The following is a 16069-nucleotide window of genomic DNA, read 5'->3' as shown; positions in this document are numbered from 1 at the left end:
AGCCTCCTTGGATGCCAACCTTCAATTAATTTTAGTTGATTTCCTTGATTCCTTGATGAATAGACATGTGATGAAGTGTAAAAATTCCAAACACATCTGGGAAACTATTGAGGTGATTAATGAAGGCATAGAGGAAGTTAAGGAGAACAAGTTAGAGATCCTAACCTCTGAGTATGAACATTTTAAATCCAATCCAGGAGAAGGAATTACTGAAGTGTTTGAGAGGTACAATGCATTGATCAACAACCTGAACATAAATGGAAAATATTATTCAATCAGGGAGGTCAACAAAAAGTTCCTTTTAACACTGCCAACTTATCTTGAACATAGAATCACTGCCATAAGAGAAGCGAGAGATCTGAGTGAGATTTCTTTGGAAAGGCTTTATGGTGTGTTAAAAACCTATGAGTTGGAGCAAATTCAGCAGAAGGAAGTCTACAGGAAAGGTAGAGTGGTCAGTACGTCTACTGCTCTAGTAGCTGAACAACAACAACAACAACAACAACAATCTCAACAGTCAGAGAGAATGGTACAGTCTTCCAAGGCTGAAGAAAATGTGATAGTAGCAGAATTTGATCTTTTTATTGCAAAAATAGAAAAAGTTCATGTCGAATTTATTCTAGATTTGTGATAATTTATTTGAGATTAATTCCTTGTAAATGATACCATTGTTGTAACACCTTTCAAGTTTAATAATAGTTTTATTTAACTTGAATTTTGTTTCACTTTTTTATTCCGCATTAAATTCGATTAAACGGTAAAGTTTGTATTTAACCCCCCTTCTACAAACATATTGGGACCTAACATGTAGTTACTAAAGTATTTTTTGGTAAAATTAGCAATTTTGATTCTGTTAATATCTCCATGCTCAATATGCTCTACATGCTAGTAACTGATAAATACTTTAATTTTAGTGATCTAGTCTTGTTTGAGTTGGGGTTTAAGTTAGGGGAGCTTAATAAGAGGGGTAAGAATGTTTATTATGCTAGATTTTTCATGATGCTTGCTAACCACCTCTCTGAGGATATTGTGCTTGAGAACCCAACCAACAAGTTAGATTGTTGGGTTCAAGAAAGAACAATTATTGCAGATCTCAATAGAGTAGATCACCACAAAGAGGTGCCACTCTTCTACTTTCCAGTAATGGAGGCACCTCAGGTAAGTGAGGTAATTTCAACTGTCTCTACTCTTCCAACCTCAACCATTTCTTTGCCTTCTAGTGTAGCAGTGGCATCTGTGTCAATGACCAGACAAATGCCTACCCAAGCTACCAAAACCAAAGTTTCAAAACCAAAGACAAAGTAAGCCCCCTCTGGTGTCTCTCAAAAGATGCGAGTTGTAAAATCCACTAAACACAAAGAGGGGAGTGTGAAGGTGGGAAAGACAGGTGAGGCACATGGTGAAAATCAAAGAAGCCCTAAGGATAAGAATGGTGAACATAGTGTACCCAAACCAAGCCACACCACAGTTTCCCAACAAACTGTGGTTGTTAATAAGGATAAAAGCTCAATTCTAGTTTCATCCTCCTTAAAGGATGTAACTATTGAAACAAGCTCTCAACCAGGAGCACAGAACAAAAGAGGTAGGGACACAAGTTCACCACAAACCTACACAAGAAAGAAGAAATCTAAAACCCTTGAGGATGCACAGGGTACACACACACAGTGCAATCTGGAGCTAAAGACCCAGTCACTGCACCATCTCAAAGTCAAATTGATGTGGCTCCAACAAATATGGAGTCAAAGCAGAAATCTGTACAAATTGAAACACCTCAAATACCAAATTCTCCTACACACTCTTTGGATGTTGACATGATTCAAACATCACAACCATATTCTCCAACTTTAACTCTGTTGGAGAAGCCAAAAATCCATGCAAGTGAGCATCATCTTCTCGATGATTTGTTGGCTCACTTGCCATTTCTTTCTGAGGCTGTTGATGTGACGGCCTCAATCCCGGGGTCAGGAGTTGACGTCATCAACAAAAATAATAACAATTATAATTCAATCTAAAACATAACTACGACCCCTTTTCCAAGTCCTTTTCCAGGTTTAAGTATGATTTAGGTTACAACTAACACAAACCAACTTACGGCAATCGCCTGACGCAGCTAGCCTAACACAGCAACTCAACAGACCATCCTTGGTCCAACACAACCACCTCAGAGGAGTCCGACATGAAGGGGAACTGGAACTCTTCCCGACGATCACAGAAGAATCTCCTAGGCATCTGCAATACATATAAAATATTCTGCAAGGGTGAGCAATTGCTTGCTCAGCAGCACCACTATATGAATAACAAGTAAAATAGTTTATGATAAAGCAATGGTAGGAACAGAGATTATAGCTCGCTTGCAAAATATGTAAAATAATTTATAAACTGGATATTCAAAACTAGCATGCTCTGTAAAATAATAACATCAGTAGTGTGATGTGCATAAATACCAGAGAATAATTCTAGCATGCCATTTTCATTTCCAAATCCGCTATATCAACTACTCATGCCCTTACGGGAATCACATATCCAAATCAGATACGTAGCAGATATGTGAAGACAGCTGATCAGGCTATCAACACCAGACGGCTCCAACTGCCATCTCATTTACCTGTTCCGGAACTCAGAGACTAGCTAGGTCTCTGACCTGCTGGACTAATCAGTTTTATAGTGCGCACAACCGAATTAGCCTCTTATGCCACCTCAATAGGCCTACTCTGGCCCCAATGTATCCCATATCTGATCGTTTTATCCAGTTTTCAAAATCACTTTTACCTATCTCTTTTTCAAAATCATTTATTTAACCAGCACACATATAAAATCCATTTCGCAAATCATTTCATTCGAGATAGGTACCTTTCGAAGTTACTTCTCCCCAAAACAATTTGAAAATAGTGATTTATAACTACAGGGGATACGTAACTTAAAATGTTTCTGTTCCATTACGAAAGTAAAATATTTAGCTATTCATATGTACTGAACCATAAAAAAATGGTCAGGAGTACTTGCCTTGCAGAGCTTTATAATTGTTATTAATCGACTCTGAGCCGACTCGGACGCTCAGGCTTCATCGCTTTACTATTTGACTATCCTGGATCCGACCTCAACGCTCAGGTCCTTCGCTTAGGAACCTCGCTGCGCTTGTCGACTGATCACTAGGTTATCTTTAGTTCGATATCACTTCTGGAGTCCTTCAACTAGAACCTACAGAGCCAAAATACCCTATGTTAGACGTCTAGGTATGCTTGACATATCCTCGACACCAATTTTACCCAACGATAATCAAACCCGACTCGTAATTATATACATTATTACAATACAATAACACATCCAACAGTCCAGGTTCACGTTCATGAGAAATAGGTTCGGTGTTCATTTTCAGAAAATACGTATACTTGTCATTTTACGAAATTAGGGTTATTGGGTTTTAACAGAACATTCACCACAACACACAATCACGTTCTGCACAGAACATATGTATATACTTATTTATACTCGTTCGACGTTCCGACAATTACTGGGTATGTCCCGAATTTCCGAATTTTAATTTCCAAAAATTCGGGCAGCACCTCCTCTGTTTATCGGCCTACCCGTCGAACAACTCGACGTCAAATCACAACCAATCAATTCAGTCCAAACCAATCACGCAATCTACATTTCACAATTTCTCAACCACCGATTTGACCAACTAACTATTATTATTACATCTTATATTTATACTCGTATTTATTTATTGATTTTATTTTCTTTTTCCAACTGAAAACCCAGCAGCTAACACGTGGATGCTATAGCATAAAATTTTGACACGTAGCAAAAAAAAGAAAGGATAAGTATAATCTTCCGGCAGCCCGATTTAACACAAAACTCGATATTAACGAATCAAGTTGTGCTTAAAACAATTTCAGGAAACTGCCAAATTAGTCTTAAAAAATTATAAATATCCCGAAATAAATAAAAATAAAAATTTCGTAATTTTAAAATAAATTTTGAAGCGCAGTTTATACCCGCATTCTACAATTAATGAACCGAGCTACTCCTATAATAATTTCATAAAATCACGAAAGGAATTTTAAAATGTTAGAAATATCACGAAGTTTATAAAAATATAACTTTCGTAATTTTACAATAATTTTTGAAACGCAACTTATACCCGCTTTTATCAATTAAACGAATCAACGCGCGGGTGCAATTAATCCCGAAAATTTCTAAAATAATTTTAAAATTCTCAGAATAATACGAACTTAATAAAATATAATTTTCATAATTTTTTGAAGATTTCCATAATTAAATATGGATTTTACCATTAAACACACTCAGAAAATCATTTAAAAATAAATAATTAATGAAATATTGATTTCTCAATTTTAGAAAGTCCCAAAAATAATTATTGTAATTATAAAATTATAAAACCAATTTTAGAGATCATCCAAATATTTATGAAAATAAATATACAATTAAATCCACTTTTTAAAGTGGAACAGAACAATACCACTCACTATTATTACACAAATAATCCCTATACATCCATAGTCACACGTAAAAATAGTAACACACAATACACTGCTGACACTACCATACACATATTTTATTTATTAATTATTTAACAATTACACATTTAAATAATAAAATATACGAGTCGTTATATTCTTTCCCCCTTAAAAAGATTCTGTCCTCAGAATCTGATCTAACTAAACAATTGAGGATATTTGTCAAGCATATCTGACCCTAACTTTCAGGTAGACTCTTCGACTCAAGGATTTATTCAAAGCATACTCACTACAGACATAAATTCATTACTAAGGACTCGCTCTTAATGATCGAGGATTTGGATCGAACATTCCACGCAGAATAAATTTGGATAAGAGCCCATTGGCTCCTAATCAATGGCTTGATTCTGAATCAGATACATATCACCTTATATTGACACGTGGATCACATTATATATATATATATATACACATTGCAATTGCGGTGCCAACATCAACTCAGAGACAACTCTGCCTATATTTATTTATACCTCGAATGATTCAATACAATTAGGACTTCACTTGTCCCTTCTATTTCAACTTAATCAATCTCTTTCAAGGTAAAGCTTTTGCCTATACCACGATCCTCATTCTATATATTCATATTCTTTTGATGTAAATCTGCTTTCTCTCTTTTTCTATCCTGGGCTATTTCAGCTCTTTTCTGAGTCAACACCACCACACTCTTTATGTATTAAATTAATTCAGGACTTAACAATGTCTCCACTTCCACTTTTTCTCACTAGGAGGAGGACTCACACTTATGTCCACACAATACTTTGCAAAGTAATACTCTCTTACTAACAGGGTAACTATTATCATAGAAAACTCAATCCATGGTAGGTGATTATCGCAGTTCACTTTTTAAACCCATTATATATACTCTCCACATATCCTATATTGTCTGAATCACCTTCTCACTTTGACCCTTTATCCAAGGATGAGAGGTAATACTGATTTTCAATTTAATTTCTAACATCCGATCGCTTCTTACTCATTTCCATCAACTTAGGCTGGAAGGTAAACTCATATCTTCACTTCTTCTCATCTTCAGGTATTTGAACTTCACATTCCACTCTTCCCCATTCTTTCATTAATTCCTTAGTGATCTTAATCACATTCAATCATTTCCTTCTGTGTAGGGCATCTGTTATTACACCGACTTTGCTTAGGTGATCTTTGATGAAACAATCGGAACCCCTTGTTTATCTCAGCTAGAATTCATTTTGGAAAAATTTAACGTAAAGTTTCTTCCCTTCTAATCTCTATAGGGAAATCCTTAAGCGTTCGACATAGACTTTCTTAATATTTAAATAGCTGAGGATGTTATCAATAAATATAATTCGCTTACCCAAGTATTCCACCATGTTCCTTAATTCTTTATAGACATCTGATACACTTGTTACTCCACATACTATCACCAGAACTTACAATGCTCATAATTCGTTCTAATTGCAATCTTTGACATGCCCTCAGGCTGTATCTTAAGTCAATCCCGTAGAAATCACACACTCCTTGAATTAGGTCACATAAGTAATCAATTCGTCATAGAGGTTACTTATTTTTATTTGTCATTTTGTTAGACTCCCGATAATCAGTATACAATCTCCAAATTTTATTCCTCCTTCCAGTAGCATCACTGGTGCACCCTCAGAGAACTATATCTGGTACACTCACTTTCTTTTCTAATAACTTTTACCGTTATCAACTAACTATTTCGTTCCACTGGCCTCCAAAGACTCCAGGGCATTTATTTATTACCCAAAAATCCTCCAGCTTAAATATTCTCTTCTTCGTATCTTTACAGATGGTGGATCTACCTCAGATCCTTAGCTTATTACTCTTTTTCTCGCATGATTGGAAAAATTCCTTATATTTCTTCTGCATCCAGAAACTTACCTTACTATTGGCTTCTGTACACTTTACACTTTGCTTCTTCTGAAACCACTCCTTGCCATAATACAGGACAACCAACTCAATCCTAAAATCAGATCAAACCCCTCTAACTCGGAGGGTGTCAGATCAACTACAACTACGTCCAACTTCTAAACACTTAATTTCTTATTTCTTTTGAAAGTTCTATCTCCAGCTGAGCTGGATGTTGACCCTTGGGGTGTGATATCTTGAATAACCATTCTACAACTCCTTGCAATATGGCCACTCTTCCATAACTTTGATACATAACTCCTGCTTTTCTGGATTATATTCTGATGCATAATGACCCTTATGTCCATACTTGAAACATTACACATTCTTTTTGCACGCACCGCTGCGTCTCCTGTCACAGGACTTGCAATCCATTTCTCACTCGACTGACTGGGCGGGAGGGGAAGCAACTGAAGTAGCACTAGACCTAGCCTGAGAAAAACTCTGTCTCAGGAATCTCTTACTCCTGCTTCGGCCAAACTGATTCAACAATACTTGACTAGATTCTTCTTGATCTGCCTTGTCCCTAGCACCGCCATACTTCCTTTTCTTATCATTTTCTTCCTTAACAACCAATTTCTAGTCACCTTCCATTACCAGGGCGACTTGAACCATAGAGGAGTATGTCTCGAGTTGCAACGCCACAACTCCTCTACCAATTTCAGGTTTCAACCCTTGTTGGAACCTCCTTGCCTTCTGACTCTCCGTACTTACATACTCAGGAACTAATCGGGCCAATTCTGTAAACTTGGCCTCAAATTCCAACACACTTTTTCCACCTTGTTTCAGTTTTAGAAACTCAATTTTTCATTTGACTCCGCACACAATCTGGGAAATACCCTTCCAACAACAACTCAGTAAACCTAGCCCATAAAACAGGGCCTTCTCATTCTAACGCTCTGGTTGACTCCCACCAATAATTCACTTCATTTTTCAAGAAATAACTTACATAATCGGTCTTACAGTTATCACTTACTTGTACGAGGTTGAAAACTTCCTCCATTTCTTTTAACCATGCTCCAGCAGTTACTGGATTAGGTTCACTTTTAAACTCAGAGAGGTTAATATTCTGATAAGATTTAAAATAACACTTGGGTTTACTCCTCGCTGTTGCTACTGCAACAGTACCGCTGCTGAACCTATTAGATTAATTGCAACTGTTGTTGCTATCGCTGGCGCAACAAATATAGAATTTCATTTATAGTTGGACCCTTCGCAAAACTACTACTATTTTCTTTGGACTGGGCAACTTTCTTAGGTGGCATTTTCCTGAGATATATAAAATGAGTTTATTCAAAACATAACAAAATGTTTAATAAAAGATATCACCGTTAAAACAATGCACCTGTATCAGGAAAATGCAGCCCAATAAAGTACCCATGTCCTTAATATTGGGGTCCATTTACAAAAGAAATCTAGATTATAGCACTAGCAATCATAACAACAATGACAGTAGCAGAATCACAACAGTTCAGGAAACTAGAATACCATAGCATATATCCTTAATACAACAGCAACTGACCACTTCCCGTCGCTGCTCTATTACCACATTAACACTAATTTGGTATACAATAAACTTGGCCGACTATAACAGCTACCAATTACACAGAGCCCACTAGTAATTCAAGTCAAGCTTAAGGAATGCTAGACTCCTTTAGGTACCATGGTCCAAATTTCAACCAACCATTTCTCCAGGGATGATTTCTTATCACCCTCAAATGATCCATCAATGAGTTACCTTTCTCGAGGCTACACTCCATCCTTAGATCCTGAACTCTCACGGTTACCATTATTCTTAAATAACACCCTGCTATAAATCTTTCCTTTTCCCGACAGTTACTTTGACTTGCTTTCAATAACGGGGACCCTCCAATCGTATAAATTCATTATCATAGAATATTAAAGGAAATTTCAACTTAAGGGAATCAAATAAGAAGAAACTGTGAAGAAGACATAGGTATGACTGAGAGCAACCATACAAGTACATAAGATGGCCAGTCTTAGTACCATACGGTCACAACACATAATTCAGTAGCGTCCCACCAGACCCTTTTGTCACATAGACAAATGGTCAATTTATATGCATTGTTTGCCCCAATCAACCGAAAAGTCACCGAGGAAAGAAGCACTATTCAGATAAGAAATTCACAAATGGAAAAGAAAGAATATGGTTTGTAAGGAGATCAAAAGAACCCTAAGTAGCTTACCTCGGGTTCACAACTTTCTCACAAGAAAAATAAACAACTTATGGAATAAGAAACAATTACTCTGGAGATAAAATACATTTCAAGGAAGGAAATAAAAGAGTTCAAAGATATCACCTCCCGTTCTAATCCACCTTCACTACCCAACTTAGTCATCATAACAGCCCCTGACTATTATCATGCCATCCGAACTCACCAAGGCCACACAATCAGTCCAATAACATTCCTTGACACAGAAAATGTGATATTTAGAAATAACGTTGGCGTCTTCTCAGCTGGCACAACCAGAGCCCGCTCAATGCTGAATCCTCGCAATCAAACTCGTTTTCTCGAGGGAAAACTAGAAATCTCTATCGAACGTTACTAATAATACATATACAAAGAAGACATACTCTATGTTAGGGCAATTCCAGTCAATCCTCAATAAACGTCAGGGTTATGTCTCCGAAACCCTCGACTAAACTCTTAGACTCTCTCCTCTAATTGAGTTGATGACTTACATCTATATATAAACCTTTCTTCACACTTTTGACTCTACCAATAACCTAAATCAGGGACTCAAACTTGTAGCTCTGATACCAACTGTGACGGCCTCAACCCCGGGGTCAGGAGTTGACGTCATCAACAAAAATAATAACAATTATAATTCAATCTAAAACATAACTACGACCCCTTTTCCAAGACCTTTTCCAGGTTTAAGTATGATTTAGGTTACAACTAACACAAACCAACTTACGGCAATCGCCTGACACAGCTAGCCTAACACAGCAACTCAACAGACCATCCTTGGTCCAACACAACCACCTCAGAGGAGTCCGACACGAAGGGGAACTGGAACTCTTCCCGACGATCACGGAAGAATCTCCTAGGCATCTGCAATACATATAAAATATTCTGCAAGGGTGAGCAATTGCTTGCTCAGCAGCACCACTATATGAATAACAAGTAAAATAGTTTATGATAAAGCAATGGTAGGAACAGAGATTATAGCTCGCTTGCAAAATATGTAAAACAATTCATAAACTGGATATTCAAAACTAGCATGCTCTGTAAAACAATAATATCAGTAGTGTGATGTGCATAAATACCAGAGAATAATTCTAGCATGCCATTTTCATTTCCAAATCCGCTATATCAACTACTCATGCCCTTACGGGAATCACAAATCCAAATCAGATACGTAGCAGATATGTGAAGACAGCTGATCAGGCTATCAACACCAGACGGCTCCAACTGCCATCTCATTTACCTGTTCCGGAACTCAGAGACTAGCTAGGTCTCTGACCTGCTGGACTAATCGGTTTTATAGTGCGCGCAACTAAATTAGCCTCTTACGCCACCTCAATAGGCCTACTCTGGCCCCAATGTATCCCATATCTGATCGTTTTATCCAGTTTTCAAAATCACTTTTACCTATCTCTTTTTCAAAATCATTTATTTAACCAGTACACATATAAAATCCATTTTATGCAAATCATTTCATTCGAGATAGGTACCTTTCGAAGTTACTTCTCCCCAAAACAATTTGAAAACAGTGATTTATAACTACAGGAGATACGTAACTTAAAACGTTTCTGTTCCATTATGAAAGTAAAACATTTAGCTATTCATATGTACTGAACCATAAAAAAATGGTCAGGGGTACTTGCCTTGCAGAGCTTTACAACTGTTATTAATCGACTCTGAGCCGACTCGGACGCTCAGGCTTCATCGCTTTACTATTTGACTATCCTGGATCCGACCTCAACGCTCAGGTCCTTCGCTTAGGAACCTCGCTGCGCTTGTCGACTGATCACTAGGTTATCTTTAGTTCGATATCACTTCTGGAGTCCTTCAACTAGAACCTACAGAGCCGAAATACCCTATGTTAGACGTCTAGGTATGCTTGACATATCCTCGACACTAATTTTACCCAACGATAATCAAACCCGACTCGTAATTATATACATTATTACAATACAATAACACATCCAACAGTCCAGGTTCACGTTCACGAGAAATATGTTCGGTGTTCATTTTCAGAAAATACGTATACTTGTCATTTTACGAAATTAGGGTTATTGGGTTTTTAACAGAACATTCACCACAACACACAATCACGTTCCGCACAGAACATATGTATATACTTATTTATACTCGTTCGACGTTCCGACAATTACAGGGTATGTCCCGAATTTTCGAATTTTAATTTCCAAATATTCGGGCAGCACCTCCTCTGTTTATCGGCCTACCCGTCGAACAACTCGACGTCAAATCACAACCAATCAATTCAGTCCAAACCAATCACGCAATCTACATTTCACAATTTCTCAACCACCGATTTAACCAACTAACTATTATTATTACATCTTATATTTATACTCGTATTTATTTATTGATTTTATTTTCTTTTTCCAACTGAAAACCCAGCAGCTAACACGTGGATGCTATAGCATAAAATTTTGACACGTAGCAAAAAAAAGAAAGGATAAGTATAATCTTCTGGCAGCCCGGTTTAACACAAAACTCGATATTAACGAATCAAGTCGTGCTTAAAACAATTTCAGGAAGCTGCCAAATTAGTCTTAAAATATTATAAATATCCCGAAATAAATAAAAATATAAATTTCGTTATTTTAAAATAAATTTTGAAGCGCAGTTTATACCCAAATTCTACAATTAATAAACTGAGCTACTCCTAAAATAATTTCATAAAATCACGAAAGGAATTTTAAAATGTTAGAAATATCCTGAAGTTTATAAAAATATAACTTTCGTAATTTTACAATAATTTCTGAAACGCAACTTATACCCGCTTTTATCGATTAAACGAATCAACGCGCGGGTGCAATTAATCCCGAAAATTCCTAAAATAATTTTAAAATTCTCAGAATAATACGAACTTAATAAAATATAATTTTCATTATTTTTTGAAGATTTCCATAATTAAATATGGATTTTACCATTAAACACACTCATAAAATCATTTAAAAATAAATAATTAATGAAATATTGATTTCTCAATTTTAGAAAGTCCCAAAATAATTATTGTAATTATAAAATTATAAAACCAATTTTAGAGATCATCCAAATATTTATGAAAATAAATCTGTAATTAAATCCACTTTTTAAAGTGGAACAAAACAGTACCACTCAATATTATTACACAAATAATCCCTATACATCCATAGTCACACGTAAAAATAGTAACACACAATACACTGCTGACACTACCATACACATATTTTATTTATTAATTATTTAACAATTACACATTTAAATAATAAAATATACGAGTCGTTATAGTTGAGACATCTGTGCCAACATTTTCATCAATATGCACAGAGTCCATAATAGTTTCCACTCCAAACTCATTCATTTCTACTCACTCGATGGATATTGTTCATCCGTTGAGTAGTGATTGTATCCCAACGGATGTGCCTAACAGCAGTCATCCGTCAGATAGTCAAATTACTAAACCGATGGATATTTCTCATCCGTCGGGTGTCTCTGCACAACTCCAAAGTTCAACTATAGTCACAAGTGCAGATGACTTAGTAATTGTGCAATTACTCTTAGGATTGAGGGAAGGTAGTGACATGAGTGAGAGTCTGGGTTGCTCCCAGGAAAAAGGAGAGAATAAGAGTGATCCAATGCAGTCCATTTCTTCAGGACTGGCAAAAGTGAGTGTGAGGAGTTCCACCTTAGATGGTGAGGGTGAGGGTGGGGAGCCAAGGTGAGACCTTGATGTAAGAAAAGAGAGATAATGAGAGAAATGCAGGTACAGGAGATATAAGGGTGGGTGTCATTGCAAGTGAGTTAATGAATGTCCAGGATGCTAACATGGAGGAACTATTTCAGCAAAGTCAAGCTGTTATAGATTCCACCTCCTTGGATGTGAGGCATTTACTCACCCTGTTCTAGCATATCAACTTCTAGCTGGACAGGGCAATGACAATGCAGAAAGGGATGCTAAACTTGGTGCACACCACACAGTCCATGCAAAGAGCTAAGGATGCCATCACAGCTTTGCCTTCAACAGCTGGTGATGTTGATTGTGAGACTGGTGGCTCAGAAGAATTCTTTGGAGGTGAGGGTGGAGATAGTGAAGAAGAGCCATTGGACATAGGGGGAGAATTAGGCCCTAGTTCAAGATCAGGCATGCCATCTTGGGCATTTTCAAAGCAGTGTGATGAACACTATTTCAAGACCACTCTCATCCAACTTATCAGCCAAACACAGTCTGCACTTCAATCAACCACAAATGCTTGCACCAAGAAGCTTCTGCAAGCACATCTTGCATCTCTCCAACTACAGCAAATATCAGGCTACCAACAAAGTCAAAATGTCTCACTCATCAAAAATGAAGTTGATCAACTTAAGAAAGACATGTCTAACAAGTTGGAAGCTAGACTTCCAGAGACAACAATGATAGACATCAAAAGACAGCTCAGGAAAAACTCTGAACTTGCAACCAAGGTGGATTCCTTGGACAAAAGAATGGTTGCTATGTAAGCTTCTCTTACAGCAATCCATCTACACCAAGCACAACAAACAGACTTGCTTCAGAAACTGGTGGCTGCACAGACCTCCTCCTCTACTCAGCTTGATGATAACAAAAAGGGGGAGAAAGAGAGTTCTAGAAGTGAGGGGGAGTAAAAGGTGCTTAACATTCAAGTGAGTAAAGCAATTGTGCCAACAATTGCTTTCACAAAGCCGCCAACCAAAGATAGCATTGATCTGATAAATGAAGCAGCAACCACTTTGAGAGCAGCTGAGAAGAAGCATTTTAGTCCAATAAACTGGGAGAAAATTGATGAGGATATTCAAAAGAAATTTGGTCTAGCAAAGAAGCCAGAATAATCAGCTATTCATCACTCTCAAGTCAGGCAAATTTCTGTGAATGATATGAGCATAAACTATCTGGAAAGAGGCCAGACATCTTGCATCAAGTCTCCAAAGACAGATCTAATCATGAAGCTAAAGGTGAAATACCTAAAATCTTCAATAAAGAACCCTTTGGACACAGTGTATGAGACACCAAAGCCTGATGAGAAGAAACTGTTATCAAGGTCTATTGCATTCTACAAGGATCCAGCTAATTCAGAATTGAAAAGGAGAATTGCCAAGGTTTTCAGAAAGGGTAAGGAAATTCGTGTGGTGGTTGGACACCCTTAATTTGTTGAAGCACAAAGGGAAGAAAAGGCAAGATTGAAGCAAGAAAAGAAGCAAGCTGCTCTAGATGCTAAAAAGCTCAAACAAAAGAAGGAGCAAGCTGCTATCTTGGCCAAGTTGCAAGCTGTGAAACCCACACAACAAATTCCTGAACAACCATCTGAAACCACTGGATCTGAAAATGCAAGAAAAATCATAGCATAAAAGAAGGTTTAGATACAAACTTCACTCCAAGAGAAAAGTGAACTTTGATGAAGAAGGATTGGAAGATCAGTTTCCGAAAAAGTCTACTTCTACAACAACTCAAACATCCATGCCCTCTGTGGCACATGAAGAATTCAAGATAGATCCATCCAAGAATTTCCATGGTGAACCTATCATTCCAAAGGATGAGCCAATAGACCGGGATAGTCTACCAATTCCTGAACTCAATCTACCTCATTTCATGAAGCCAAAGAAGACAAAGACCAGAGCAGTCAAGAAAGTGAAGCCCTCAACTCTCAGATCCAAGTCCCTAACCAAAGCTCAAATCAAAGTCAACAAGGGAGATATCATGTACATCTGTGACATCAAGAAATTCTCTGATCTAAATGTCTATCTAGATGAACTGGAAGAAGTAAGAGGGATTGATGCTTACAGGAATTTACCTGAAAGGATAGTATTCAAGTACAGGGGAGGAAAAAAGATATAATGTCCACTTTACAGAATTCTTCAAGAGAGCCAATCTGTACTGATAAAAGTTTATTCATCCTTCAAAAATAACTTTGGATTTAATGTGACAGCTAGAAGATTAATTTTAAAGAAGATTGAAGAACTGAGGAGTATTAGAGCCAAAAGTGCACTCCCAAAGACTTTAACTATTCCTTATATAGGGAGTAGAGTGCATCTAAGGCCTTACTGGCTGATGGAATTCATGGATGATAAGGGAGTTAAAAGATTCTTCAGATTAGAGGACCAGTTGAGCATCTCTAGCAATGAGACTCTTCAAGAAATACAAGGAATGCTAGATCTTTCAGAATCTGATGAACTTGAATTCCACAGACAGCTCCAAAATCAGATAGAAGAAAACAACAGGAGGCTTGGGAAGAAATCCAGACAATCAAGGAAATAGATCAATCTGCTCAGACTAGAGGAGCACCTTGAAAATAATTGTGAGCAAATCTTTGTAAACTTTGTCTAGTAAATTTTTTAGTAAATGTTGCAACACTTTTTAGTTTTATCTACTACTTTTTAAATCTGTATTTTTAGAGTATTTTGTTATCATCAAGTTTCTCTTAATTTATGGCTACAATTCTAGTAGACATAAATTGCGGGAGATTGTTGGGAATATGTTGTGAACTTGATGATTACATTAACAAAACACCTTAGTATATTCAACTTAGTGAAAAATGTAGCACTCGAAGGATGATCAGATATAGTCCCGACGGATGACTCAATATAGTCCCGACAGATGATGATTTGACATCCATCGAGTGAGTAGCTTATGTAACAATAAGTCATGTAGCACATTTCTGCAAACACCTTTGTATAGATTCTGTAGTAGCATAAAAGTCATATTGACTTTAATTAGATATGCAGAATAGGTTGATTAATTGTAAATATAAGATGTCTTGTAATTATGCATAAATGAAATGAAGTCAAGTATCAAATAGCTACCCGACGGATGATCAACAAAGCTACCCGACGGATGATCAACAAGGCAACCCGACGGATGATAATCATGTACCCGACGGATTATTAATTCAAACATCTGTTGACAGTGACAACACAGTCACATGCGTCGAGTGTTTACAAAAGGAATGTGGCAGCCTATTCAGCTAGATTTTTTGAGAACAAAGAAGCATTACCATTTCCATGCTATTATGAAGATATTCAAAGATGCTGGAATAGAGTAGTGAAGCAGCATGGTATTAGACTTGATAGATTTTGTTTTATTATCTTGTCTTATTACTATGTAATCTTGGTGATATATAAACCAAGAGTAGCAAGTAGAACAATAATAAGACTAAGCAAATACATTCTCAGAGAAACAATTGTAAGCTGAATCCTGTAGCATTTCTCTTTACGTTTAGTTGTTCATATTTGTAAGCAGCTGTGAGCTATTCAAGCTTCACAGGGTTCTCTTGATATATATATATATATATCTGGTGGATACATTCAAATCCACCAGAAAGTTTTAAAGACTTGTGTTTTTATTACTTGTGTTTTGTTTTATCTAACTCTTTATTCCACACTTTGCAAATCAAACACTTTTATATTATTAAG

This window comes from Apium graveolens, chromosome 8 (assembly GCF_009905375.1).
Source record: "Apium graveolens cultivar Ventura chromosome 8, ASM990537v1, whole genome shotgun sequence".
Classification (NCBI taxonomy): domain Eukaryota; kingdom Viridiplantae; phylum Streptophyta; class Magnoliopsida; order Apiales; family Apiaceae; genus Apium; species Apium graveolens.
The sequence above is the reverse complement of the archived record's forward strand: the minus strand, read 5'-3'. Positions refer to the sequence as shown.